Raw genomic sequence first — 24,653 nt, forward strand, 5'->3', positions numbered from 1 at the left:
TTATTTTTCTTTTAATCTCTTTTCATGAATGAAAAGAAGGGAATTACAGTGCGCAGAGGTGGGATTTGTTGTCTGATAGATCACATGTAGTTTGTCTTTGTCTTTCCTACATTCAGAAGCAGTGGTTGAAGCATTTTTCTTTTTTTTTTTTATTAAGATGGCTCTGCTTGTTTTCCTGCATGGTAGTAAATTTCTCATAACTCAATATTATGGACTTTCCTTTATAGGTGTATGTTAGTAATATTTGAAATATAAAGCCCTTGCCATGATTCTGATGATTTAAAGCTGTACTATTGAAATATTAAGCAGGACAGTTTGAGCTTTCTGGTTCAAATACCTTGAAAAAGAAAACAATTACTAAATATACAGAGAGGTAACTTGACTTTATATGTTGTATCCTCCCTCAGTATTAATATTTGAGAAAGATTTTAAATTATATGAAACTTCTAAAGCAAAATAATGGCTCCTTTTGGGAAAATGGCAAGACTTCAGGACTGGCGATCCTATATGAACAGTACTAAAGCATTAACACATGGTAGAAAACACACAGTACTAAAAATACCTGAAAAAGTGTGCAAGTCTTCAGGAGGGCAGAAAACAAGGGTAAATGCTTCTTGGGGCATATGGCACATAACTTAAAGTGTTTGGCCAGTGTGCATAAAATTGGCTGTTGTTTGTTTTATAAGACTATTTTGTGACTTCCTTGAAAACCTGCACAATTCAGTTTTAGCTTTGGATTACCTCAGTTGAACTTAGTGAAGGTTTTATCTGTATAGAGTGGGTGTTTGACTTGCTTTAACCTATCAGTGTTTTTTTTTCTTTTTCACTATATTTAAAGTAAAATTATACTAGAAGAAAAGAGGTGTTATGTTAATGCTGAGTGGGTTGATTTTGGGTTTGGCTTCTATTAGTCAGACTTTCTGAACATTACCATGTTAGGTGGTAAATAACATCGAACTCTTAAATACTAAAATCTCCATAAAAAGCTTCCCACTTGAATTCAAACCAAAGTATTCTTCTTGCTTCATTTCTAGAATTTCAGGGGAAAATATCACTAGTTTTGCTTTTCATGAGGTGAGGAGCATGACTCAGTGCTTATTTTTAAAATGGAATTTAAAACATTGAATAGTATGATAACAATAAGGAGTAAGCCACTTTCTATAGGTGCCTATAGTTTTTTTTTTTTAAGCACATTTTAACAGGCAGTTACAGAACATATTTCAGAGTTTATAATGGGTTATCATTCCATGACTTCATATTTTTCCTTCTAGCTGCTCCAAAAATATTGGAGGTTAAAAGAAATATCAATATGGTGATTCAGCAGTCATACTCATTTGTTGAATCCTATTCTCTCTGTTTTAACTCATTCTTCTTTGAGCCTTTCCCCAATCTATTGGAATCTTTGGGCAATGCCCATTCCAACTTTTTCAAGTGGATAAGGGGTGTCAACAATAAAGGATAGGGGGATGTAATCAGTTGATAAATCTGGAGAGGCTGGTCCCTTTGGGTTTCAGGATATATCTAGCCTAGGAATCCTCTGGAAATTATAGGTTTCAGGAAAATAAACTTAGTGCATGGAATTTTTATGGAGTCTCATCTCAGTTAGAGCCTTAATGTTCTTAAGAGTTAACAGTAATGATGTCAGTTGGGGTTTGGCAAACCATGGGAATTAGCAATGTCTAGCTGAACTTTGCATAAGAGTAGCCTCCAGAATAGTCTCATTACTCTGTTCAAACTCTCTTAGACTCTATTGTTTTATCTTGTTACATTTTTCCCCCTTTTAGTCATGAAGGCATTTTTAATGTCATAGTGTCAGGACGAGACTCATCCCTGGGATTTTATCCCATGTTGTCAGGAAGAAATTCACCCCTGAATGTAATGTCCCACCTAGTGGGGAGGGTAATGATTTTCCTTGCAGAGTTGGTCTTAGAGAGTGAGAGACCACATCTGAGCAACAGAAGCGTTTTCTGGAAGAAAATTCTAGGTCTCATTAGAGGTAGTCTTAGCTTCTCCACTACTGAAATACACAAGATTTAAAATCAAGGGCTTGGCCTATTTTCTTGGGCGTTCCCAGTGGTTGAGAACATACCAGGGGTTTCCCAGATGGAGAAGTTAAACTGTTACATGTTTTTTTCTTCAGTCCACCGAAGTACTCTTGCTATACTTTTTCATTAATAGCCCACCATAGTCTGAGGCGTATCCAGGTAATACATTAATCTATACAGTTTTGCATGACCTCATTTCCATTCTGAGCTCCATGAGCTTTGGGTTGTTTAAAGGAGCTATACAGACAGACTGATTTAGATTGTATGTTGAGGACAATTTTGGTTCTAGACACAACAAACCTCTCTGCCTTTGGTCTCATACAGTAGGTGAAGCTCTAGAGTATATACAGTATCACTTTTTACCCTATACTCTGATTTACCTTAGTCACAGCCAGATTGGCTTTGTTTTTACCTCTAATTGAAAACTTTTCTTTTTACCAGTTACTTTAACTCTTATTGTATGTAGCAATGCTATTTTTCAGGGCTACAGAACTGTATTCTGAGCCCTATAGTTTTACAGTTTGCATTCTAGACTTGGGATTCTGCATTTATACTTTTTGAAAAACCTACAGGCTACACGCCACAAAGCTCACTACACAGTGAGTTGGGTCAGCTCTCCCACAGCCCATGAAGTTCTGTTACTAGAGTCCCAGGCATTATCATCTTCATCCTGAATTAATATGAAACGTGGTTTGTTTGTTTGTTTTTAACATTTTGACTATGGAATTGGTGTTGCAATATATTAAAATATAGACCATCTCAGCTTATGTATTTATTTATCCCTAGAACTCAACCACTCTCTTTCAACTTAAATTGCCTGTAGGATGTCTTGTATGTAGTCATACGTTTTGTATTATTAAATTAGAAATCTACAAATTTGTTTTGTATTTTTATACTGTTGGATATTAATAACCAAAATTTACTAGCGTATTGAATAAATTCCACATGGGACGTGAGAACATATTGTACAACAGAATATGTGGATAGAGCTATTAATTGGCACAAAATGGAGAGATAACTGTTCTAAACAATGTTAATTGTAGAAATTCAAAACTTTTTGTAATGTGGAAGATCCTGAAAATGATTGCTTAGTCGTTTGGTCTATTTTAGAGCTGCTTCAAGTTTCTACATCTCTAACTTACTGCTTGACTTGATGGGGAAACATATGAGAGCTTGTACACTAAGTGTAGAGTCCAACCTAAATGTTGATGCCAAGCCCTTTTCACATCTTAATAAAAGTTCTTTAAAAATGGTTATCTTGGGTGGGTAATGATGGTTCAGTGGCAGTTTTTGCCTGCTGTGCTGGAGACCCGGTTCTATTCCGGTGCCTGCCCATGCAAAAAAAAAAAAAAAAAACAGGAAAAAAGATTATCTTGATTTTTTAAAAGGAAATAAGGCAATCTGGTGTTTTTCTTATGAACACAATAGTACATTCACAAGTATCTATAACAGGGTCATAGTCTTACATCTTCCAAAATTAGAGTAATCAAAGCACCTGGGAGAACACTGGTAGGAGACAAGGACGGATACAAGCAGGATGTAATCTCAAGTTATATGAGAAACAATCAAAATGAATTTAAAGGAAAATAATCTCTGATTTTTAATTCATTCAGAATACTATTTATACAGGTTGAACTTAAAGATAATCTCTGATGTTTAATTCATTCAAGTACTATATATATATATATATATATATATACAAGTATTTTAAAGTAAATGTTTAATGTTTCTCAGTGTTTAGACATTTGTTCAAGGAATATAACTAAAATTTAGATGGTTTTAAAGAATGAGAAATGTTTCATAAACAATATTATTACTTGAGTTTTAGTGATAGTGGTATATATGTACAATTAGTATCAAAGCAGGGAAACAAGTCTAACTTGGCTGCTTTTGAATGTTTTTATGTAGATGCTAAATAGACTTTTCTTATAGCTTCACATATTAAAATACACTTTTGACAAAATGTCTTTCATTATGATTCAAAATAGCATTTTCTAACAGCTTGATTGAATACTTATACTATTGCCTATATTTCAGGAGTTGAAACTAATAATTAATTTTAAAAGCACAGATTTCTAGCTCCTGTAGGTATGAAAACATTTTAATTGCTTTGATAATTTGTTTTCTGCTATCAAGCAATCTCTAGAGAGTTAGAAAATAACTCTCAGTATTGAGCAAATAGGCAGAATGTAGCATAAAATATGATTTGCAAAGAGATGAATGTACATTATATATAAATATGTGTTAATAAATAGCCTTTAAAATGTATTGTTATCCAGAAAAGGTAAGATAACATCAAGTCATAGTTAACTTGCATTATTGTACACTACTGTAGTGCTAAGTAGCTCTGGTATACTTAAGATCATATCTAACCTTTCAAGTACCGCATGGATTTGAGAGTCTTACAAGCTTCCTGTATTGAGTTACTTCTCATATAGAGTAATTTTTAATCCCTTGATAATCTTATGCACTGTCTGAAAAGGTCACATAAATTGCTTCTTTTCTCCCTTTCCTCAAAAAGTCACAATATCTAATATATCACTAGGGGAACCACAGGATTTCATCTCTTCTTCTTTCTCCATAGATAAGTTTTCTTCTCCAGTCACAGGGTAGAATATGGCTATTCTACTATATTTGACTTCTTCTCTAACATGTACAAGCCATTTCAAAGTTCCAACTGCAATTCCCGTGACAAGAAGTGGATGTGTCAATTTAGGTCAGAAGAACCTGGTTCAATCATCTATGTCCATGGAGACAGATTCACGTTTAAAAAGCATGATTGTGTGGGACACAAACTCGGAGATCAAGAAGCAGTTAACAGAAAAGCATCAATGGGACCCGGGCTGAGGAAAGATTCCCAAAGTATGAAATGCCTTATTGCCTTGAATTTTTTTTATGAGAATCAAATGACATTATTACCTCATTAAAACATTTATTCATATATTTATTAATTTGTCAATTGCCTACACAAAGTTACGTAAAAGTGTCTCAAAAATGATATGACATATTATTTTCCTCGTGAGGTTTTTCATTAGTAAAGTATTCTACTTTTTATTATCTTGTTTGAGACCACAGTGTTCAAAAGGAGATGACTTAGGTTATGCTGTTGTGATTATTAATTATTATTTTATCATTCTTTCCTTGTAATAATCCATCTTTGAAAAATACACAAACATATTTACTAATGCATTAAATGTCTAATTTATGATCTGAATCAACTGAAAATATTTCATATTTGATTTTATTAGCCAATTGGTCTCCCAGTGATAAATTGAGATCAAGGTGAGGAGTGTAATTTATAACGGAGACTCAAATGAGTTTTTCTCATTTTGACCTTGATGATCAAAAATTAAAAAACAATAATAAAATAAATTGTAAATAAACCAACCGTAGACAAAATTTTAGAGTTATGCATGGGTAAATAATGCATGGTTATATTTTGCAGATAATTATATAAATATGCCCAAAGCAAAAATGTAAAACAATTGTCAAATGTGCAATTATACAGTAATTGATTTAAACAGCCTCAAAATTTATTGAGGGTGAAGAAAAAATAACAAAAGAAACTTGATAAAGGGATGTCTGGATGTCCAAAGTTGGAAATACAGAGTATATGTGGTAAAAATTCATTTCAGTTTTAATTATTTACTTCAATAATTCCTAAAATTTTCTCACAGAGATGGATAAATTATTTCTCATGTACTGAAATCTCTTGTCCAAAGGAAAAATGTAATAATCGAAAGACCTCAACAACGAAGATATTCACAATCAAGCCTCATTATTTGTGGTAGTTACGGTCTAGAAATGTTCAGCTTAAACGACACGGCATGTCAGAGAGAAGAGTCAAGAACTGTGTGAAACCTATATTCATCACTGGTTTTCTATTACATTGAACAATTATAATTCAGGATATGGAGAGTTTTAAATAGGACAATTCTTAGATTTTGTATCTACCTTACAAGAATGCTATACAAACTCATGGAGGAAGACAGCACAATGTTGCATAATAGCTAATCATTTGCAATCACGTTACTAAGCATGTCTAATGTCTCATGAGCCCCTTATGCTAAAAGCTCTCACAAAATGGTGAGATGAAGATATTCCAAATGTAGCAGAACCATGGAAATAACACACCAATCAAATAAGTTCTTTGAATTGTTTGTAAAATTTGCCTGCCTGACTGTTCTTCAAATAAACAATATTAGAGTTCTCAGAGTAATCTTCAGTGGACAAAGTATGCTTTGGAATATACTATTAAATAATACAATGATTACTAAAGGAGAATATTAGGGCACATACCTCTATACACAGCTGGATCTTTTACTCTAGTAGATAAAATCTTGCAGTTTCATCTATACCTACTGGTGCTCTATTCAAAACAAAGAATGATTTGAATAGACCCTTTAGGCATTGAAATGCATTAGTTCTTTTCCCAATTTATATTATCACCAGCAGAATCTACACATGTATAAAGGGCTTGGAGATCCTTGGGAGAAGTACTTGTTAAATGTCACTCAAAAGAAGATTTGAACATTTTCCCCATTTAAATTTATTTTCCCAGGGTCCTAATAAATGAAAGCTGGGCTGCTATCCAGGTTTCCAAGCCACTAGAGCCTGATTGTTTTCTATTTGTTTCAGTGTTTAGAGCCAACAAAAACTGCATTAAAACTGACGGTGCCAAGTAGTAACAAGCATACTTTAAGCATAGCTAATATATAAATCACAGCCTCAGGTTATGATATTTCAAATACACCAGTATTTAGAGGCTAGACTGTTTGCCATTGCATTTTATGAAACTAACATTTTCAATAAACAGTATTTATGAAAACACAAAAATATCTCCTTAGTAAAACAGTGATAAATTCTATTAGTCTATGTTCTCTGTATTTTTAAATGTCTAGTCACACATTTATTTCTTATATCTATGTAAGGTATAAGAGCTATTCTTATATATCTTCTTTAAGCAGAAGCTTAAATAGAAATGGATTGACTTATTTGGTTTTTGTTTTGTGTGTGTGTGTGTGTGCTTCATTAATTCACATATATGTTTTTGACTTTTCTAACCTTTATAATTTTAATCCTTTTGATTCTTGCTAACCACTTTTTAGCAAAACAAAAAAATAGCTTCCTACTGTCTCCACCCCAAATTGTGAAAAATGCCATCATCCTATTTAAATTGGCTATTGAATTCATTGTAACAAACATCTGTATTTATATTTTGGTTTAAATAAATTAATTCTTTTTTCTTTTTTTTTAGTTAAGGCTTGGGGATTTTATATTTTCATTATCCCTAATTTTGTTGAGACAAAAGTTGTTGTTTCCTAATATGAAACACAAAATTTTGAGTCAGACATATGAAGGATCTTTAAATGATCTTCATGGATATATGCATTTTTAGGTTGATTAATTTAAATTATCTTTGATCTGTTGTCAAATTAATAATCAGAAAATTGTAAAGTTTATACATTTTAAGGAACAGGGCTGAGAGTCTGATGTTATACTTATTGTTTTTGAGAATTTATATGAGCAAATACATCACCAGTAAGAATCAGGATATAAATTGCATCTTAGGGATATTCAACTATAATCTGCTTTACTGTTTTTACCCAACTATATTCGGCTGATACACCCACAATGTTAAGCTTCAATTAACCTATATTAATTTCTCTAATGTTTAATAGAAATAAATCTCTATTGTGTTTCTGCAGTTGTGACTCCCTCTGTCCACATTAAGAAAAGGATGACAATGAGAACTATTTCTAGTATTTGGAAAGAGCCCTTGACCTACTTAAAAGATAATGTAAATTTTCTCCTTTGATTCCTTACAGCTCACCATTCCATAATGTAGACATTCACCGGCTTTTAAAGTATAAAATCCCCATTTGAAGAACGATATTTGACAGACACCCAATGTTGTTTGTCATTTATATTGGTTACTAGATAAATCAGTATATTTTAATAATCAGCCACATCTATGGTCTTATTTGACTGTATCTTTTTATTCTGCACGCAGGCAATGCTTCTTGCATGATTATATTTTCAGGTCACTTGCAATATTTCATTGGTCCATACCTAGGGTGGAAACAAATGTTCTGAGGTTCTATAGGAATCACTCTTAAAAACCAACCATATTTATAACTTTCTCAGTCATCGGTTTATTAATAATCATCTGATCCACTCTGTTTTATAGATGAAAACCTAAGGCTTTAGAATTTTAATTGGCAGAATTGCTTCTCAAAAAGAAAAGAATACTGATTTTATTATCTATATCACTGCATTGTTTGGACTTTCAAACAAATAGAATCTCATTTTTAAAAAAACTAAGTTTAGGGTATATATTGAGCGCATGAAAAAACTGAAAAAAAACATAAGGGTCATGCCCAAAGGAATTATGGAAAAACAGTATCTGAAAGCGAGAAGCCATATGAAACTGGCTGATGGTATAGCCCTTGGAGGTGAACAAGATGCAGGCTCCATGATGTCCCCTTAAATCCAGAACCCATAAAATTCTTACTAAGGCAATTTCTCTAGTTATAGCCTTGGCTAAATCCCTGGCTATGAGACTATCACACTCAGTGCCATACATGCTTTTTCTTTTTTTATATGCAGGCCTAGGTATAAAAATATTGTGACCTAAAACCGTGGAAAACCGTAAAATTCTATCCTCCGTCCTGTGATTTCTGCAAGCCCACTTTCTGTTCAGCAACTGATTCTGTGGTTACTAATTCTTCTTTCTTTTCATATCATTGATGGTTTGAAAGCAGCTCCTATAGATTCCAGGAGATGAATGAATAAACTGTGACAACGATTAAACAGGTCAGTTTTGTTGCATTTTTCTTAGTAGCAGATATAAACCGTAGGTATCAAGAGAATCACTTAATATTTGGTCCATCAATTTATTCGTAATAATGATCAATTACAATGAAAATCCCCATTCATAAGGAACATTCTATTCAGCTATAATTTTCTCTTGTCTTAATATTTGCATTAGATATTTACTAGTATTTTGTCTTTTATCTAATTATAATAAATCACATTATGAATTTACTCTTTTTTGGAATTTTTCTGATAATTCTCAAAATCAGAATTTCTATTCAGAATTTCCATATGTTCCAATAGAAGCAAGAACTTACCTAAATGTTTTTCATTAGTTTTGTGTGTGTGTGTGTGTGTGTGTGTATTTAATTGTCCTTTCTATGTTTTTTTGATTGCCTTATTAGATTTCTATCCATCAGTCCTCTACTTACACACAAATTTCTGTTCACCGACCTCTTCTATCAAATACAATCATTATTTTCTCCATATAGAACTCATTGGGAACAAAGTACATTTTACAAGTATTAGATCTTTTGCTGTGACTCACCTCCATGCAGATGGCACACATCTGAAGGGGCTCTATTCTAGCTAGCAAAGATCCAGCTGATGCTCTGAAAATTATTCTCTCTTGGTGAAAAGTTAGCTTGCCACTGCCTTCCCTGCTGCATTATTAAACACGAAGGAGTGATTCCCTTAATCCCAACCATCTGCTGTTCCCCTACTAAAAAGTGAAAACATCCCCTTGTGTTTACAAATGTTGCTGCTAAGACTTCACAAAATTTTAGAGACGGTTGTGAAATTTCCATATATGATACAAGATCAAAACAAAATCCTAGTCACTATAAATCTGTATGAAATAAACCAAATTTATATTACAAGATAAGTCCAACTGTGCTTAATGTAATGCAATTATATTTAAAATGCAGCCTCAGAATGTAAATTATTTAGCATCTCAAGTACAATATTTGCATTTTAAATATACTCCTACTTGCCCAGACTTCCAAAAGTACATACTCTAAGAAAATGGAATATCATCAATTTTTAAAAAAAATTTCTCAGACTTGTAAAGTGCACAGAATTTTTGCATCATAAAGTTTCAGTTTCATTGGGATTAAAAGCAAGACAAAACATCTGACTGCTCAGATGACTAAAAGATTCAAAATCCTAGAATAAGAAAACAGGATCATGTGTCCCACATAAAATGATAGATGTTCAAGGAAGTAACTTACATTTAAGCATCACTAGGCAAAAATCAATGATACCTCTTTGCATCACCCTTAATTTACTCCTGAAATATGCTGCAAACCAGAATCATCCTATCTTAAGAACGTGAAAACACCCCTAACCAACTAAACAAAATAACAAAAAACAAGCTGAAGAAAATTGGAGTTTCCAAATATTTTAATTTGGTGTTCAAAATATGTTTCATTCATATTGGGCACATTGCAACTTAACAATTCTTTCTAGTTTTGTTTCGCTTGTAGTATAAAGACATATCAATTGACTATAGATACATTTACTGGTGATTATAACTTTAGCTTTCTTTTAGGTGACTGTCTTTAGCTGCAGACCAATTCCTATTTTTGTTAAGTTTTTTCCTTCCTTGTTTAACAAATATTTCCTCATTACTTTTGTCCTAGGTCCTTTCAACCGTTACTGCTCAGTGTCTTTCCTTTAATTAGAGCCCTGTACATTTTTCTGTGCAAAAAACATCTTAAAAGCATATATTTCTCACTGTTAAAATGGAATGAATATAATTAATTGTCTTTGTCATGGTACCAAGTAAATAAAATTCACACTTTTTTTTTTGTAAGAGTCCTTCTTTCAAGTCTTCTGATTCACTCTAACATGCCATGTGTTTATCTTTCTAGTCCATTTATCTGCCTTGGGGATTTTCTTGCTTTCAATCTGATATTTTGAAGCATTTAGGTAATGAGTCCACTGACTGTGGTCAATCGCTATGAAGCATTTTTACAGCTTCCACACTTGCCGCTTCAAGACTTCTTTCCTTGGTATTTATGAGAAACTGCTTCCTATACCTCAGCCTGGTCTTTGAAGCTATGTCAGAGAGTTCTCCCATGTAGATACAAATAGCAAAATATATTCCCAATGTTGTTTCCTGTCCTCTGGTTGGTTCTGTTCTAAAACGGAGCCAAGTGGAATCTGGTGAGCTTTACAGTTTACGAATTCTCTATCAATGACCATGAAGATAATGGCTCCCCGTCGAATTTAATCTCATCTAAACAAAATATACACTTCATGAGTCTGTTCGTAAAGATGCCTTTCATGAAACTGTCTTTTAAAATATACCTTATGTCACGTTTCTTTTTCTTATCCGTACTCTTGGAGCAATGCTTCTATTGCCTAATGCTCTACCCGGGCCCAGGCTGACTCAGTGGTATTTTCCCTTAAATTCAGTAAGTTTATTTCCACCTATACATTTTACTCATTCCTTACATTAAGTATGTTCAGAAAATTTTTTCTTACTCCTTCTCTGTGCTCACTGTCATTTTATAAATGTCCCACCTTACATTTACCAAACATTACACAATTTTGGTTGATATTTTCTTGATGCTTGCTATTGTTTCTCTTTTAATTTTTGTTATTAAAATCACAGCAAATGAAATTCAAAATAATTTTATATTTCATACATGATTTTAGGGACACTGTTAACTTTTCTTAACAGCAGCAAGAGAAACATTGTATGTACATATCGATGTTAAATGATTTATTTTTCCTTACAAATGTGTGTGTTCAAATATTACTGTCATATTTATAACCTAGTTCAGTCGAGGACCAAGACCAGCAGCACAGCAACAGAGAGGGTCCTGGTGAAGCACACAGCCCTGATACATTAGGCAGAACAATTGTCAGAGTTGGGAGTCAGGTGACAGAAGCATGGTCATCATGAACTTATTGGGTTAAGTGGCTCTGCAATAAGTCAATAACGAAAGCTTTTCTTATTTTGTTGTACTTTCCATTGTACCACAACTACTTTCAATGATGAAATGACTCAGCTCAAAACCATTGTGCATAAATCATTCCGCATTTAGAGTAAGAGAATCAAATATTAAGTCAAGAGAAGTAAGAAAGCATTGGAAAGCATTGGAGCTGATACTACTGTGATTGTAGATTTCATTTCTGGATAGCTGGTCAATCAAAACAACAGAGTAGGAAAATGTTGTGTCTCCCTTATTCCCCTGTACTTTTAACTCGATAAGAGTGTTCCTTTACCATTTCTCTTATCGAAACCTTCCCTCAAGACTGGCTCTAACAAACCTATTCATACTAAATTGCATGTGTCTATTATAATGTATATCCTTTCACCCTTCCTGGGGTGTTTATATTTTAATGGAGATAACATTTTTGGAAGTATGAATGAACATTTTTAAAGAATGAACTCTTTAGGCATTTAATGCATGAGGCAGAAGTAGGTGGAATGGATCTGTGTTCCCAAGACTCCTGAAATACCACCATGCTGACCGTTACCTCCTACTCAGTGTCCTGCTTTCACAGTTTAATCTAATTGGTTCTCTGCACGGGTGCACTATTTGCACATACCCCAGCATCTGCCTGATGCTGACATTTACCTTTGCTTGCTGGCCTCAAAATATAGCTAAAATAATCCCTCTAGCATACTGTTGCTACTAGAAACATAAGTTTAAGCTCTCTGATTTGCTGAGTAGGACTGCATGAGAAAAATCAGTACACAGCAGAGCTAAAGATGATGCAGAGGTATTTAGATGAAAACAGACAATTTTGCAGCAGATTGCTTAACATATTGGCAGTTCTCAAATCACTTCTCAAATCAGATGAAATAAGTTTCAGAAAGTTATTTAGCATGAAGAATACATTATTAAATTCAACATATAAAATGTTAATGCCAATCTGCTGGCTCTTACTGCTGCTAGCTTGCATTCCTCCCTCTTGCAACAATGGTATCATAAACTTAACTGTCAGTGTGGGGTGAGTATTTTTCCTCCAATCAACTAGCAGACATGCTTTGTAGACATCATCTCTGCATCCATAATACACACAGGTCACCTTCCAGCTCTGCTGATATCAAAGCATAAGAGTTCTGGAATGAACATTTCTTGTGCCATCAAGAGTGGTCACATTTTTCTAGGAAGGCATGTATATTTCAGTGACCTGAATTTGTATTTTCAAAATAATATTTTGTGGAAAACACATTTCAATAGACAATACATTATTTACTGTGACACTTTTCACATATGGTATAACTCAGCATTGGATTTTAAAAATTATCCATTTTAATATTTTCCCATTGAATAGAGATCAAGTCACATAATTTTGCAAGCACCCAATTTCTTGTTGTTGCCATTTTGGTTGTCTACCACAAAAGGAATTACATAAGTGGCAAAAACTCATGTAGGAGAGGCAGCCCTTTGGCAACAGGTTAAGTCAAGAATGAGACAAAGAGATCTGTATACATCGTACGATCTTGAAGTTGACTATTTAGTGTTACTAAGAATTCTAGTAATGAGACTTACTTTAGTATATATTCAGTGACAGGCTATATGATGGCAATTTTCCTAATGAATCTGAGATCTAGATTCTTCCCTAAAGGAACTTCATTCAGGATATGGATGATGTGAGATCAAGCTGAATTCCTTAATGCATAAAAGAACACAAGACTTATAAATACACTCTGATCTCCCTGAGATAAATAGGTTTCTTCGTAAGCGCTCAATTTTCCTTGATGGTTTAACAAGGCTACTGTGGCACAGAAGTGGGAATGGGTGGCTGCATTTTGAAATTCCTAGCATGGGTTTATATCTAACTTCCCACCTTTGCCCACAGATGACCACTTAGTTGTTTCTACTGATCGTTCATTTCTGCCAGGCAAAGCATCAGCCACTTTAATATAAATAATCTTTGCAATGTTCACAAAATGCCTATGGGGCACATACTGTGTGCATTTTAGATAATATAAAACTAAACCTTAGCAAGATTGGTAGAGATAAGATTTGAATTTTTATTTGTATAGTACCAAAATCACTGTACCGCAATGAACTCCATACACTTTTCTTTCTGCATTTTACCTTCTTTCTGTATTTTACCTCCTGTGATCTAGAATCTATATTTGGAAAGTGTGTTATTTTTTGTAGGGCCACTTGTATGGTTGCAATAGGCTAAAAATAAGTCCTGGTCTAGTGGAAAAACATTCGGCTTTCTCACCAGAATCGGGTTTGGGGATCTATGTTGCAGTGTCCTGTTGCTACAGTGTTCTGGATATTTCTTTTTTCACTAAATAAACAGTTATTCTGGGAGGATAGTTAAGTTTGGATTTTCATTATTATCTCTAGATTTGGGTTTTCCAGATTTTATTAATTGAAAATTGTGCGGCCAATGTCAGAGATTTATCTGTATTCTTTTTATTTGTATTAACATGTGCATTTTCAATAATCCTGTCCATATTTTAATTGATCTTTGTATTTCCAAAAATTAATGTCTATTTTCTGCTAATTGAAAAAAAATGGAGATATTTATAACTTTTGATTTTTCAAAAATCATCCTTACTAATGAATTTTAAATGGAAAATAGCAATTTTATTACAAAACATTGACATCAAGTATTCCTTTATCTTACAGTGTTTCATTCACTTTTTCATTAAGAGAAACAGATGCTATTAATTTTGTAAAGAAAATCTGCTTTATTCTTAAAAACAAAACAAAACAAAACACTAGGCTTTTGCTATGATTTCCTTAGCATTTGGTTTTATCCTGGATGAATGGAAAGTAATTCACCCCAAGAAGACTGTTTTGTCTCAGCAGGTTCCATTGTGAAAACCCTGCATGAGCTAAGGAAAGTGAGATTGGTCATGCTGTAGCAAACTATTGCCATACATTTTTAAAGTGCATGGATTACTATCAGTAGATGATGGATAAAGTAAGCGGACAAATGTGAACAGCATGAGCATCAACCCCACTTTAATTAGTGTGGTTCTCCAGTAAATGAAACCCAATCAGCTTGTGGAATGAAATCCCTAGAAGAATAACTGACTTTAACTTTATTTTAGATAGATTCACTGAGCTGTACCATTTATAATAAATGAATAACATTTATGTTTACATAGTTTAAATTTTACATAGATTTTCTCATTTGACCCTTAGCATCCCCTGGTGGGATAAATGAGCCCTGAATTTTTCTTCTCATATTACAAGATACTACGTCTCACCTGGGTTAGGCAAACTTACCCCAAATGGTAAGTTTTGGTAAGTAAAAGTGTTTGGCCTGAATCCACATGTCCAAAGTCCAAAACTTTTATTTTATGATTCTAGAACAATCTTTGAAACCAGTTGCATTTTTCTGAATTGTGAAGTATATTGTATACTTCAAATTTTGATACATTTATAAAACACACCAGATTTAATTTGACAAATATTTCTTCAAGGTCGTTCTCTATTAAAGATTGAATTTAATTGATAAAATCTTTAGAGTTTCCATGAGGAATTATCTTAGAATAAGAGCAAACTTTGAATTTCAGGAAAATAGAATAAACCTACAGATTCCTGTTTTTTGTTTTTTTTAATAGAGGAACTGTCCTGAGTTTTAACTTGCAGATGCTACATGCAGTTCCAATCTCTCTAGGAATCCATAAAAAAAAAAAATGTTGTGCTTCTCTCACCAAGAATAAGGCATGTCCCAATAACACTCTTTCTTTCTCCAGACTTTATTTTAAGAACTTTGGCCATGTACATACCTGAGACAAAAAACGGGATTTTCACACAAATATCAGATACAGTAAGTTGGTGCAGGCAACTTTGAGTATTGCCTTTTCAGATAAGTATGGAAATCCAATTATCTGCTCTTTATGGCAAATACTATAACATATATTCATAAAAACATAAAATTGAGAAAAGTATTTGAATTACATTGCATCACTGTAGATAAAAGATGGCATAATATTATTTGCATAATATTTGCATTTAAATCTCAACTTTATAACTTGGAATAAAAATGAACTCAAACACACATGATTAAGGTAGAGGGATTAATTTCCTACAGATTGAAATATACAAAAAATTCCCAATGGAATATTATCAATGTTCTATAGACTGCTTTCCTGACCTCTGAATTTTTCTCATTTTTTAATATAAAATATAATGCCCTTAAAGTTGGACCATTAAATATTGTAACTGAGGAGCATACATACTGTGTATGTATATGTATATATATTTTTATATGCATGTATGTATATATAAAAGCTAGATGACTGTTAATCTACATTTTCCCTTAACAAAATGGCTCCTCAATTATGATGATAATTAAACTAAATAATATACTTTCATAATATCAATAGTATATCAAACAACTTACAGTTAGATGGTAGAGAGGATATGTTTGATGCTATTAATTTCTACACTATAGAGGCTATAATCTACATGAATATATACATTTAAAATGCAAGTGATAACTATTATATTGAAAAATTTTCTGTATCTGGAATCTTCAAATTTATATTTCAAAATCTCAGTACTTCATAAAGGTTTTATTCTAATAAGCATTATACCTGCCTTTAATGAGTTCTTTAAAAATACTATTTAATGCTAATAGTTCTCATTTAAACTCATTGATGTCAAGGTATTCTTAATATATAGAAATTATTACAGATTGTACCATTCCTAAATGTAATAACTTTTTTAAAAATGCAATTTTATTGAGATATATTCACATGCCATACAAATCATCCAAAGTATGCAATCACTGGCTGACGACATCATTACATAGCTGTGCATATACCTTTTTCAAGACACTTGTTAAAAGTGAATTCACTAAAATGTCACAATGTCTGCTAACTCAATTCTCCTAATTGAAACTTGATACAAACAAAAGGCTATTATAATAAAAAATTTAGACAGCTTTTTTCATGAGTTTTGTAACTGGATTTGTTGTGCATTTCACTGTTAACAAAAATATGCATTTATTAATGAAATATATCATGAGTGTCACTTTATAAATTCACATTTATGAAAGTCTTCTGTTTGATACCAGGAAAGACGGGAAAAATAGGTCAATATTTAGGTCAATTATACCAAGACCCTCCCTGGAATAAATCATATCTATATTTGAAAAAGGAAATTTGATTAGTAATTTATGCAATGCTAATTAGTTTCTAGCCACAAGCCACCTTTACCACCCACATCACCCCTTCATTCCAATACCTTTGGGTTAGTTCCAATCTTATTCTGAAAGTTGTTTAACCTAAAATGTCTTTAGGGGATAATTTTCTTACCACCCTTTAAACTACCACCCACAGTTTCCCACAATCTAAGATGCATTAGAAAAGTTGTTTCTCCTTTTTTTTTTCCTAAATAGAATAAAGAAAATATTAAAACATAAAGTATATATGACAATTTGATGATTTCTATTAAAGATATTGTTCCATTGCATACGTAAGGGGCAAATTGCATTTACATTAATGTCAGTGTAGTACACAATTGAAATGATTAAATGCATTAATAACTTAAATTTCAGAGCCTCACAATTTAAAATTACCTAAATGATTTTAATTACAAATAAGTAGTAGAAACCAAAAAAGTTTATGGACCTCATTTACTTGTCCTCTTCAAAGCCATTCAAAATATTTTAGCTATGATTTGCATATTGGAAGCATTCGTAGACCATTTGATTAATAACTCCTCCCACATGTATGTGTAAGCATAAACACATACTGCAGCATTCACGTGCCCACAGATATGCATGCATGTATGCATGCTTAAATGTGTCTGTTTATGTTTGCATATGTATACCCCAAATAATTTAATCTTATCATAGAATAAGCAAGAACAAATGTAACAATATAGTGTCATTTGGGGCTGTTGGCAAGTCTCAGGGGCCCAAAATATCAATTTCACCGACGCCATATATTCCCTCACTTTCTACAACCTATTGTCTGAAATTCTCTATTAAAATGCAAATATACTTGTGGAGCCTAATATTTTAGTGTGAATAACGTTCACCACAATTTCCTTCTTGATTTAAAATTGGATCTGTTAGTAATAAAGAAATAAGCACACTTAACAGAAGGGTAAAGAAATACACGTCTGTGATAACAGACTGGGGGTATGGAAAGTGGAAAATCTCTTGTATTTTTTATTTTGTTTAAGGTTTATGGAGAATAGGAATGATACATAGGCTTAACATATTTAAATATCCAATAATCATTGTAAAGTCTGGTTTGCACAGTAAGTTTCATAAACTTGATTTTTTCCTTAAAATCAAGGCAATAAGGAAAAAAACCTACATATTACGATAGCAAAGTTGTTAGATTCCAAGTATTAAAAACTAACTTACATACCATTTGATCCCCTGTCAAGTATATCAAGTAGAATATTCTTACAAATATCTGCACTGCTATAGTGATGACCTATGTTACTAAGTATTTTCCTTATTTCAGGAGAACATGAAGGTACAAATATTTTTACAGTTAACAAATGGACTCCTAACTGCTTAAAATGGATATCTTAGCTAGCTTATCCATAGGCACATTAAAAAATATTTATCTAAGTTAATCACCGTAATGCCTGTTTGTACAATATGTCTCGTAAACCAATTTAAAACTAAGGTGAGAAAGGAAAAAAAAAATCTATAAATACAGATATCAGTTACTTGAATTCTAAATATAAAACATAGATGACTGGGTTTTAAAAGCTATAAATTAAGTTCATGACTCAAATGTATTTGTCTTTATATAAATCATGAAAATGAGTTTTTTTAGACATTAGACACTGTGAGCCTAAAGGTATCTAGAAAATCTTTCTTTACTCTTTTATTTTTAAGGAGAATTTTTTTTAAATACTTGAAATTAGCTTGAAACTTTTACCAGTTATAGATTTCAACAACTCAAATTGTGCTTTAATGATTATAAAACTGTGGTTCTTAATTTGAAATATTTCACACTGAGTTTAATGCAAGAGTTTTAAAACCACATAAACTCAAAACACAAATAAATATGCTAGAAAGGTGTGAAACCTTTAACTTTACAATCACAGATAGATTGGTATAAAATTGATTACAGCAGCAATGGAAATTAGAAATTAATCACCACTAATGTTAAATAAAGATGGCATAGAATATAAAATCTAATCTTATTTAATTGAAACAAATTCATAATATACAAGAGGATAAGAATACAATAATCCCTTCCTCTTTTATCAGTGCACACAGTAATATCAGGTTGCACAATCACATTCCATGGCAAAGCATTATGACGCTATTTCATAAAGAATAACTGGAGAAAGTGATGCTCAGGAATAAATTATGTTTTGAAGTGCTTGAACTGCATATAAATTTACATTTTGGAAGGGCTGTTAAACAAAAGAACCCTAGAGTCTTAATCATTTAAAGTGTTATTAAAAAAAAACAAGCTATGCTCTTTGACCCATTTTTAACCTCTTTTAACTCTTATTGCAATGAATCTCTAACATACCAACATGAAAAGGTAGTTCAAATGAAAACTACAATGTCTAATCTCAAAATGATACTGTAAACAATCTATTTGTTGTTACGGAAAAGGTTAAGGGTGAGTGGTGCGTCTTCTGAACTACCTTTCAGAATACATTCCTTTGTGCTTTTACTTTTGTTTGGAAACTACTTTATAATCATCAGCCCATCTGACAACGCTGATTTCCTACCTGTCAGCACATGAAGGCTATAATGGGAAAAATGAGAAGAGATTAGTAGAGATTTCTTTAAAATCCCATGACAATTAGATGAGGATTTTTTTAGTAGAACAGAAGGGCTGATTTTGGAAGAAGGATCAGTGCATGCGTTTTCCAAATATAATATACATTGTTTTCTTAGAAATGTGGTCTATTTGTCTGATTTAGAACTGTTTATACAAGATTAGTTGCAGGATCCTTAACAAAGTTTATTAATACAAGAAAACAAAAAATAGATTTCACGGATTATGATGATAAATTTAAATCATTTAAATGTCCTTTTAATAATAAACAATGAACTGTTATTCTTTAAAGCTGCTAAAAGAAGCTCAAGATTGTAAGTAGTTTATAAAAGGTGAGTCTACAATGTAAATTGGAAAATCCATTGTAAGTCAGCAAGTACGGAGAAGCAACTGATAAAATACTCGGGTTACGTAGTATTTCGCTATCTATACAAGAATTTGACCGGGGTATTGGTACTGGCAAATATTTTTCTTGGACTTGACATCTAGGAGAATTCTGTCACAATAGTCTTTATTTTGGTCACTTGATGATAGGCTGTTGTCTGCAATTATGTTCCATCTGCTGCTATCTTTTCTTGCTGGCTCTTGGTGACCAGTAAAGGGCTATTATAAAATACAATGGGAAAGGCTATTCGCATGAATGGAGAATGGAGGGAGGGGGATGTGGTCTAGGTTGAGTTTTCTGAAACTTGGAGTAATATGGCTAAGAATGAATGAGTTCCTTAAACCAATATTTTTCCAACTTTTGGTTTTGAGAGAGAATTACAATTTTGAAAGAAAACGTGAGAACTGAAACAGGACTGCCAGCAAAGAAATAAACAAAAAGAACCACCACCATGTACCATCGCTTTAATTTTATAAAAAACAAAACAAAACTTTCAAGGAGGGACATTTTATACCAACAGGTATGGCAAGTATGGATGTACATATATTTTTATATGCATAAAGCTTATTGTGGAATCTTACCATTTTGAGGATGGTTTTTGGTATCCACTGCTATAAAGTCACCCTTAAAAAAAGTTTTAGATTCAGGACTTTAACAGGAACTTTACAGCATGAATTCAGATTTGATGTATCCAGTAATCACCAGGCATTCCTTGTTCCCAAATGAGATCACCATGAGTGGGATGAACCCTTTCTCAGCAACGAGGACTATATGTCTGCAGTTCTGCGGTGTTGCCACTAGATGGGAGTCTTCTCTATTGCTTCGGACAAAGGATTTTTTTTTTTTTTTTTTTTTTTTAAAGGGTCTGGCTGACTTTTTTTTTTTTTTTTTTTTTAACATGGGCAGGCACCGGGAAACGAACCCAGGTCTTCTGGCATGGCAGGCAAGTGTTCTTGCCACTAAGCCACCGTGGCCCGCCCCGGACAAAGGATTTTAAAGCCAATTGGAGTTTCTCCAAGAAAGTATCCTTATATTTAAAGGTTGTTAATGTATACTTCACATAACTAATTTTAATAATATACAAAGTATGTTTAAATCAAGGACGAAAAATATAGGGGAAATAATAGGAGGTTTCATAAAATGTGTGATCCATGTAACGCCAGCACTATTTACTGAGCAATTTTTTGACTAGGAATTTTCCACAGATAGAACTCATAAAATTCTATAGGAAAGATGCTATGATATGCATCAGGGAGTTGAGATTCAGAAAGGTTGGAAGTGCATAGACTTAAACCTGAAAATAAGGCCACAGGACTTGGACATTTAACTATTAAATTATTAAAGGCTACCCTGCCTTTAATTTTAGTGATATTCTCCATAAGAGAGGCATTACATTCCAAAGATACACATAGAGCATAATATTTTTATTATAAAATTTAAGGAAATGTTTTACTTCATAAATTATGCAATAGCTAAAAGTGAATATTCATAACCTCTTTTCGAGGAATTATTCCTGTCTTTTTCACTCCACCTCTCTTTCACATGGTTATTTTGGACATTATATTTTTCCTAGAATGTGACTTTTATTCTGAGCCACCATTTATTAGTCCGAAAATCCACCTAAACCAATTGTTTTCTTCCCTGATACTTTTAGAACTGGGAAGGAGAGAAAAAAGGTGCTTTCCCAGACTGATTTAAATTGTACAATGTAAATCTCAGTATTTTGTAAATGTACCTTCAACACCCATTTTCTCCACCGAGTATATTAGAAAAAAACGAAGAAGCAAAATTAAAGAGGAAGAGAGACGTTGAGAAACAAAGCACACGTCAAAGATACAACAGGTGAGTTAAAAAGTGATCTCAAGTTGAAACATGATTTGACTTCTTGAATTCATTAGTATTTCTGTCCTGGGAGTCCCTTAGTCCTGTTATCAGGGCAACAAGTTCTACATTTTAAGCACTAGTTGGAGTTGCATTCTTAATATTGCCACTTATATGTCCTAAGTTATAATTCTTCTAGGCATCAAAGTCCAAATAACATGGATTTCTTTCTAGCACATTCCTCCTTCAAGTTTCACAGGCCTAATATTATTGTTTCCTTAGTTCCCTTCAAATCATCCTTTTAAATTTCATTCTTATTCCTCAAGGTAGCAGGCTCTCAGCACTTCATATGCAATTACTAAAATAGATTATTAATTTATATTAATTTATATATATATATACATATAAATTCAGCTTCCATTCTCTAAAAAAATTCCAAGTAAATTTTCTAGAATGCCACTGAAATTCAATTATCTACTTTAAAATGTTAAATTGTGCTCCATTACCAACATAATGAAATTCAAATGAATTAATGTAAGGTCCAGTGCTCTTCAAATTTGACTTTTATTTATATTTTAGGTGTCATCCTTAGTCATTCTCCAATAAAATACCTAAATTCATGCTACCATTGGTTATTTTTAGCTTCCTGAAAATTTTTATACCTTCATATTTGCATACACTATTTTAAAATCATTTTGTAATGCTATTCCCACCCATGATACTAGTTCTTTCCCTCATTCAACAGGTTAACATCTTACCATTCTGCAAATCTCATATCAAATTATATTTTCCTGTGGAGGAACAAGCCCTGTGCACATAATCATTAATCCATCTTCTGCAGAGTTCTATTAAACTATCTTTTCCCATAATGGTATTATCAAATATTGTAATTCCCAATAATAAATGTAATTTTTGAACAGCATGTTTAAGGCTATATCCTATATTTTCTCCTATATCTTGTGTACATTTTACCTTATCATTAGATAATCAAGCTGTTAATAATCTTCATAAGAGTATGTTTTGGTGAGTTAAATAGCATATGAAGGATTCTAATAGAAATTAGCTTAAGCAAGAAAAATAAATAAAGACAAAAGAACCTACTGGCACATGGAAATGGGAACCACATTTAAGAGGCTGCTGGATCCATGCCTCTCTTTTTATTATCATATCTGTTTCATTCTCAGGCAGATTCTTCCAGGGAAAGATGGGCAACTGACTATTAAATATTTAAATACCCTTAGAGAAGGTAATTTTATAAAGAAGAAACTCTTTCTCCCCTAACATCCATTTAATCTCAATGAGGGGAGGTTCAGTTTGAGGGGTGGATCCACCATTTGGAGAGAGCGATGGGGTCTGTGATTGTTGTTCAAGTTCATGTGCCCACACCTGTGACAAGGGAGTACACAAAGTACACTAAGCAACAAGTCCAACAGAACACCTGGCATGAGTGAGAGGAGAAATTTCCCAATGCACAGATGGGGCTTCTAACGACAACAAAAAGTGCTATCTAATCTAGATGCATACCTAAAGAAATCTGTTATTCAAGAAACATTTTGTGCATTACTTGAATCACACTGAGCATATATTTTCTATTGCTCACTTTACCAAGATGAAATTTTTATTTGACTTAAGAACCATTTGAATACTTCTATGCTGCAAAAAGTGATGAAACTCTTAAGCCTCAAAGGTTAGTAATGCCATGGAAATTTGAACAGATTGTGGGTCTCTACAGGATTCAACCAGGGAACACTTTGCAGATGATCCTGCCCTAGAAACATAACAGGAAGATATTCTTGTGTCTATATATCATTTTACAGAATTGGAACAGTGCAACGGACTGACAGTAAATGCACCTCAAATGAAGAGAACGCACGAAGTTGCTACAGGCAAAGCACACTTGTTTAAAATCCTTTGTAGTGCAAAGCTGGAAGCCAAATGTTTGCTACCTTAGCAGTGCCCTAGCCAAGGATGCACTAATTAGACAAGGAGATGAAGTGTGTTGCTAAAGCAAACTCATGCTATTTTATGATTGGTTTGAGTGACAGGAGTAAGCAAAAAGATCCAAATCCCAGGCTTCAGTGATGAGGCATGAGGGGGTGTCTAAGACTAAAACCCTTACCAGGACTGAGAAACAGCAGTGGGGTCATTGCTTGGATTTTGGTTCCTCAACTAGCAAAGTTCTGATCCCACATAGCTAAGGAAACTAGATATAAGTGATGATGTGGAGTAATGCTTAGAGATTCATTGATATACTGAGGTATAATCAGGAACAATCCATCAGAATTGTGGGCAGCTGGTAACAATGGAAGCTGAATTTAAAAAACAGGCAATTATCTCATATGCACATTGCTACAAAAAACATTTAAATGGCATCAGTGATCTGGTGGAGCGATAGTGGGCACTGGTCTCAGTGGGCTAGCATGCCATAAAGACTAGCATATTAAAATTACTGGCTATTAATTTGTCAGAAATTCTGTCAAAGATAAAGCAGAGAACAAGATCCGATTAAGTTGGAAATCAGTTCACTGTGGGTGTCATAGTTGTATCATAGAGTTTTTTGACCAGGACTTTGTTCAAACACTTTGTCTTAGGTACAATAATGTGTAAAAGATGAATTACCTGCTCAAGACCTACATTTGTGTAACCTCATAACTAAGATCATAATTTAAGAGACTTCTAATATAGTATCTTTCACTATATTATACAGGTTGTAGAAAAGAGAAATACCATTGTTGAAAGCACAGAAATTTCACATTATATTGTTTTTGACTTTTGGTTATTGAATTAAACAGTTATTTTCTGTCTAAAGATGAAGATAATTTTCCATTTCCAACAGTGTTATCTCTTGCATTAAAATCTTTTCATTATCTTAACTCCC

At 32.9% G+C, this 24,653-nt stretch overlaps 1 long non-coding RNA gene across 1 annotated transcript in view; it reads right to left on the reverse strand.

Moving 5' to 3' along the window:
* Positions 1–24,653, reverse strand: part of LOC143647951 (uncharacterized) — a 282,296-nt gene that overhangs the window by 185,860 nt on the left and 71,783 nt on the right. The gene's annotated exons all lie outside the window — the stretch shown is intronic.

Source organism: Tamandua tetradactyla, chromosome 10, assembly GCF_023851605.1.
Source record: "Tamandua tetradactyla isolate mTamTet1 chromosome 10, mTamTet1.pri, whole genome shotgun sequence".
NCBI classification, from domain to species: Eukaryota; Metazoa; Chordata; class Mammalia; order Pilosa; family Myrmecophagidae; genus Tamandua; species Tamandua tetradactyla.